Source organism: Hermetia illucens, chromosome 1 (genome assembly GCF_905115235.1).
Source record: "Hermetia illucens chromosome 1, iHerIll2.2.curated.20191125, whole genome shotgun sequence".
NCBI lineage: Eukaryota > Metazoa > Arthropoda > Insecta > Diptera > Stratiomyidae > Hermetia > Hermetia illucens.
The window spans coordinates 208044410-208050594 of record NC_051849.1 but is presented as its reverse complement, the minus strand read 5'-3'; positions in this window follow the sequence as shown (position 1 = coordinate 208050594).

Genomic DNA, 6185 nt, shown 5'->3' with positions numbered 1-6185 from the left:
GGCTACTTGTAGTATTTGATGCAACGGTGGCCAAGTAATCCACCACCGAGGCACTGCAGTCGAGGGATATCGACGGCCGGGAGCCTGCTTGCCCACCCCCAAAAGCCGCCGGTACTGGGTTTCCGAAGCCCTGCACCGTAACTTTATTCTCCTTCTGTTCCTCCATGTTTGGTTTTATTTCTGGGTATCCTTCCCATAGCCAATTTTTATCCACGGGCGGGCGTTTACTTCCCACCTACCCGGCCTGCGCATAAGCATGCCCATACACGCACACCTGCAAATGCGTATATGTGCATATTCCTACGCATCCGCCGAGCATTCCCTTATCCGCACGAAGGGACGCGTCTGATGGGAGATTTGGCAACTCCGCACAGGTCTGTCTGTCTGTCTGTCACACCCGATTTACTTGGAAACGACTGGACCGATTGTCACGAAAATTAGGGAGAGTATGTAATCTGGTGATCCCTTTACATGCAGTAAGTGGCGCCATCTTGTGTTAAGTTTAAGGGGGGGCTCCCCATACATGTGAATGGAGGGTGCACATTTTTTTTTCACAGAATGTAGCCATGTAGGGTATCAAATGAAAGGTCTCAATTAGTACTTTTCGAATCTGGTTCAATATTTGATATTAGATGAAACATAGGGGAGTGAGGGTTCAAAATATGACCCACAAAAAGTGTAACAGGTCTCGTTCTCAGAACCTATCCAACCGAAAAATCTGAAAAAAATCACAGTGGTGCATCTCTACGAAATCTAGGCCTCAAAATATATCCGGTTCCGATATCTGCACAAATAAAGTTAATAATAGTATATTTCCACATTTTAGAAATTTATCCGGTACCCCCCTTATGTTCATCCCAGAAGTACAAAATTTGGCATGCGTATAATGAAGAACATAATGCACAGTTTGGTCAAGTTTGAAGAAAATCCAATTATTACTAACAAAGTTATAGGGGGTGAAACTTTACAATTTTTTGTGAATTTCGTGCACTCTACAACCTACATGACGTCATCATCACATATTAATTCGTCAATACCACAACGAAATGAGTTCTTATGAATTGGGTCGCAGAGAATTATTTTGTTTTAGTTTTTTAGTTATTTGTCAGCCAGACATGTGTGTATGTAGGTATATAATATATGCGTGCTAATGAACTTTGCGGGTAGTGCCTAATTCAGTTAGATATAAGACGTAAATCGGAAATATGGGTACGATAAATTTAGATACGTGCATATATGTGTACAGTAGGTAATAGGCAGTTTGTTTGTTTAGGGTGAGCGTGATATCTATGGCTGTAATATGTACGTATGTCTCGTAGTTTGGAAAAATATGAAGGATTATGTTGGATTTGTAGCTATATACGGACAGAAAAATGTGCGATGAAGTTTCTCACATAAGATGATCACAAAACCTTTATACCCGAAGCGCGAGCTTCCGGTATTCCGACTTGTTTTAGGTTATAATTGCAAATTGCGAAAAGTTGAGACTATTGCCAGTTACCTCAGACCAGCTATAGTTTGGAGCTACAGACGATTTCTTGGAGCTATCAGTTATTATCGTTATTTAATTTTCAACGCAGCGGAAGCACAAGCCTTAGCTAATCTACTCATTTATGCTTCATCAACTGCTTTTTGAATACACATCTACCAGTTTGGTTCCTGCAATAGATGGATTGTCATGACATTCGAGGGGTCATTCAAGCAAACTGATGATGATAAAAACAGGTCATTAGGCTTCTTCTCAAGGAACCTCATGCTAGTAGAGAAAAACTACAGTGCATGCGATCGGGTCTTGCTTTCTCAGTTACCATTTAACTTCTTACAAATTCTTGAGGGTCGAAATTCCATTATCAGGACCGACCGCCAACCCTTGGTTAAAGCTTTACAAAAAGAAAAAGCATTGTCATATTAAAGCAACCATTTAGACTACATAAGTTAATTCTCAGATTTTAGATGGATTCAAGCTGTTCCGTTCAAGGTTTAGACAGCTTTCTATTTCGGGTGAATTTTGACCTTTGGCACACCCTTTGCATTTTACAAGGACAACGGACTAGAGAACACAGTTTGAGTAAGCATTTCTCCCAAATCCCGCGCAGTTAATATCAAGGACGAAAATACATATGAAATCATGCCATCCGCTGCTATTAGAACATTTAAGATCTCGCTCGTGTATAACCCGCACATTTTTTGGCTAGAGCTGCAATCAATCAATTATCAGAGGCCCTAACCGTTTTGTTTCCCTCACTTCCTTTCATCCTCTGTGGTGACTTTAATCTTCCTATGCTCTCCTGGCCCGTTACACCTGGCCTTCCCTCCCTCCCTAATAACTCGACCCACCCTTCCCTTCCTCTATCCACTTTCATGTACACCTGTGGGGCCCTCCAATGTAACCTTTCTAGAAACCAATTAGATCGCACTCTTAACCTTGTCCTCTCTAACCTTCCTGTACGTTATCTTTCCCAATCCCTTCATGCTCCGTCTTACGTTGCCCCTGACGCCCATCATCCTGCTCTTGAGTTCGATGTTCAGATATCCCGACTCCACTCTACTGTCGCTCGCAAGCCTACCAAGTTCAACTTTCGTAAGGCGAACTTTGAAGGTCTGAACTCAGCCCTGGCGTCAATCAACTGGGTCCCCATGCTCTCTCCATTTACATGTGATCAAGCACTCAACACTTTCTATACCATATTATCTGATCTTCTTCCTTGTTACGTTCTCTCCTCTCCTAAGTGCTTACGCTCTTACCCCGTCTGGTTCACCACTGAAATTCACAAAAAACTACGTCAAAAACAGACTGCGAGAAAGAAGTTCCTGTCTTCTAGAAACGTTGCTGACTTAGTTTTTTTCAAATCCCTTCGTTCCTCGGTCAAATCTTTAATACGTAAGTCCAGACACGAATATTTGTCCAGCGTGGAAGACTCACTAAAGCGCGGAAATCTGAAACCTTTCTGGTCCCACATTCGCAACTCCCGCTGCCCCGCCCAGTTATCCCCTCCGTCCATTAAATTCTCTGGCTTCTCTGCTAATTCCCCCCAACGATCTTGTGATTTACTCTGCCGCTACTTTTCGTCAGTCTATGTTCCTCCTCCTTCCTCCGAATCCCTCCCGATAGTAGATGTAGCCTGCCCCGCATCGCCTACCATTCCCCTTCTTACTCCTATCCTTGTCGAATACCTCATTGGCGAACTTCATGCCAAGGTCGGACCTGGCTACGAGTCTTCCAAACCTCTTTTTGATCAAAACTGGTTAGTCCATCTCCCTTCCCCTATCTCTTATTTTCAACAAAAGCCTTGAAGAGAATCATTTTCCCAGCTTGTGGAAAAAGGCTCTCGTTATCCCCATTCACAAAAGTGGCGATCGTTCGCTTGCCGAGAATTACCGTCCCATTTCCCTTCTCTCCTCCTGTTCCAAAATCCTGGAAAGATATGTCAGCGACTGGTTGTCTGCCCACTTTGGCCAACACATAGTGAAAGAACAACACGGCTTCGTTAAACGTAGGTCCACTGCCTCCAACCTGCTTGACTTTACCAACTTTGTCGCCAAATGTCTAAACTCACGGCAAGAAGTGCATACCATTTGCACTGACTTCGCGAAAGCCTTCGACACTGTAAATCACAAGATACTTCTATCCAAACTCGCGTCCCTAAACGTTCCCATACCACTTGTTTTATGGCTTGGCTCTTACCTTTCCAATCGATCCTGCCGCGTCTCTTTTGACGGCTGTACTTCCCGCTCCTTCTCCCCCTCTTCTGGCGTCCCACAGGGGTCTATTCTGGGTCCTTTGCTATTTTTGTTTTTTATTAACGACCTTCCTCCCCTCCTTACTTGTCCCTGTTTGCTCTATGTAGACGACCTTAAGCTGTTTTCCGCTATATCGTCGCCAATGGACTGTGTTTCCCTTCAGAATAACCTGGACACTCTGGTTCGTTGGAGCTCGACTAATGGTTTAGCGCTAAACGTCAGAAAGTGTCATTCTATGTGCTACTCCCTAAAATCCTCACCCACTTCTTTCTCCTACTCGCTTAACGGACATTCCTTATCCTGCTTAAATTCCACTCAAGACCTCGGAGTCACTTTCGACAATAAGCTCCGCTTTGACACCCATTGCCTCGATGTCATCAATCGAGCAGCAAAATTGTCAGGCTTTATTCTTCGCTCCTCCTCTGATTTTGACTCCATCCAACCCTTCTTAGCTCTCTTCAATTCCCTTGTGAGGAATACCCTCTAGTATCGCTCCGTGATCTGGTCACCCACTCGGAACTGTGATTGTCTTGCCCTTGAAAATGTACAACGTAAATTCACCCGTTCTCTCTTCTTTAAGAAAAGCTTCCCTCGTGTGGATTACCCCTCCCGCCTCCGCTTCTAAACCTTCCCTTCCTACAGCAGCGTAGATCCTATCTGGATCTATGCACATTCTTTAAACTTTCCTCGGGCCTGATGGACTGCTCCGCCGCTGACGAGATCACCTGCCGTCCTGCGTCTTATAACACACGTAACGCAGATATTTTCAACGTGCCTTTCGCCGAGCTAGAAGTCTATTTTCATTCCCCGATTCCCAGGCTTTGCCGAAATTATAATGCAAAACAGCTTGGTCCTTTTAACTTCCCTACTTTAAGTAGTTTTAAACGTAGGATAAGTTTTTTGCTTTCTCCTCCTCCTGAGGACAATAATTAATTGGAATTCTTTCTGTTTGTTGTCCGTTAATTAAATAAATAAATAAATAAATAAATAGCCTTACTTGGTCTGAGGGTCATATGTAAATAAGGAAGATCTAAAAGCGAATTTCTGTTTGGTGCATTTATCATGGTATCCGGAGTGTTTTTTACTAGGCGGACCGTCCCAGCGACGAGGTGCTCAATACATCTGGAGCTGAGGAAAAGATATTCCCAACGGTTACTTTCATATTTGCTTCTAACACCAGCGCATCGGGGTCACTTTCAAATATGATGCTTCCAAGAGGACAGTATCTGTGCTGCCAGCATCTAATGCCGTCAGCGGCGCTACATGAAGTGAAAAACGAAAGCAGGTGTATGATCTGAAAATATCTTCGCCGTATCAAAGAAGAACAAGACAATATCCTCCTGTCAAGCACACCATGCGAAGAGCAGCCATTATAGATTAACTTTGAATATTGTATAATTGTGTTGAAGTTACTGTTTTCAATAAAGACTTGTGGAATTCTATACCACGACCAAACTAACATATTATTGGATTCTTGAGCTCAGACCAACATGGATTCAGTACGTTGTTTTTCCTCTAAATTTGTTTTTTCGCTCTTGCAGACATCGTTGCATTTTGTCCCTCCTTTGTGACATTATCGCATATATGAAGTATGAACGGTTTTTTTTCTAAAAGATGCAACGATTTCTAAACTGTAACAATCAGTTATCCGTCAGCTTGTCTGTTTATGATGAGCTCGAGCAATGTCAAAATAACCGCATAGGGCTTGGGGTTACCTTGGCATTCCTTTCAAACATTGTGGAAAATATCACGTTTACGTTTACCGCTGGGTCATTCAGTTACAAATTTGAGCTCATTATAAAACAAATACTCGTTTTTGTCTATCAAGGAATCTTCATACTATCTCCACTCTCCCTTTAGTAAAATGGGGTCCAATAAAACAAATCTCTATTCACCTTTTGCACCGAAATCCTGGTGGTTTTGAGATTTTTACGAGCTATCCACAGGAGCAGTAGGTGAGCTGTCGCAAGGACAAAGACCACCTACTGAAACAATAGAGTGGGAGCCGAGCATTCCTGAATACTTCTAGTTTACGATGGCCCTGCAGGCAAGGAACCGCCTGACAAAGGTCCGATGACAAAGTGGCGTTCCTCTTATTCGGCATTCGTAAAAGTTCATAAGCCTTAACCACCTGTGGAGATGTTATGCACGTAAAAGACATAAAACCATGGAGCGTTATTGCTCCCAGGTTGGACTTCTAACGCCAGATGAAAAGGGAGAATGTCGTCTTCGTATTGTATGGAGACATAGTACGGTTCTGTGGTGGATGGTTGAGTTTGAAACTAGTTTGCAGGCAGGGACGGTTGAAAGTTGATGCAATGGAAACATCGATTTAATCTAGGAGACAATTTCTGGTATTTATGGTGAGAGTATCCTCGCAAAATATCATGGAAAGAGTATCCTTGTTTGATTGGTGCAATTGGCAGGAAGCAGGAATCCTGGCA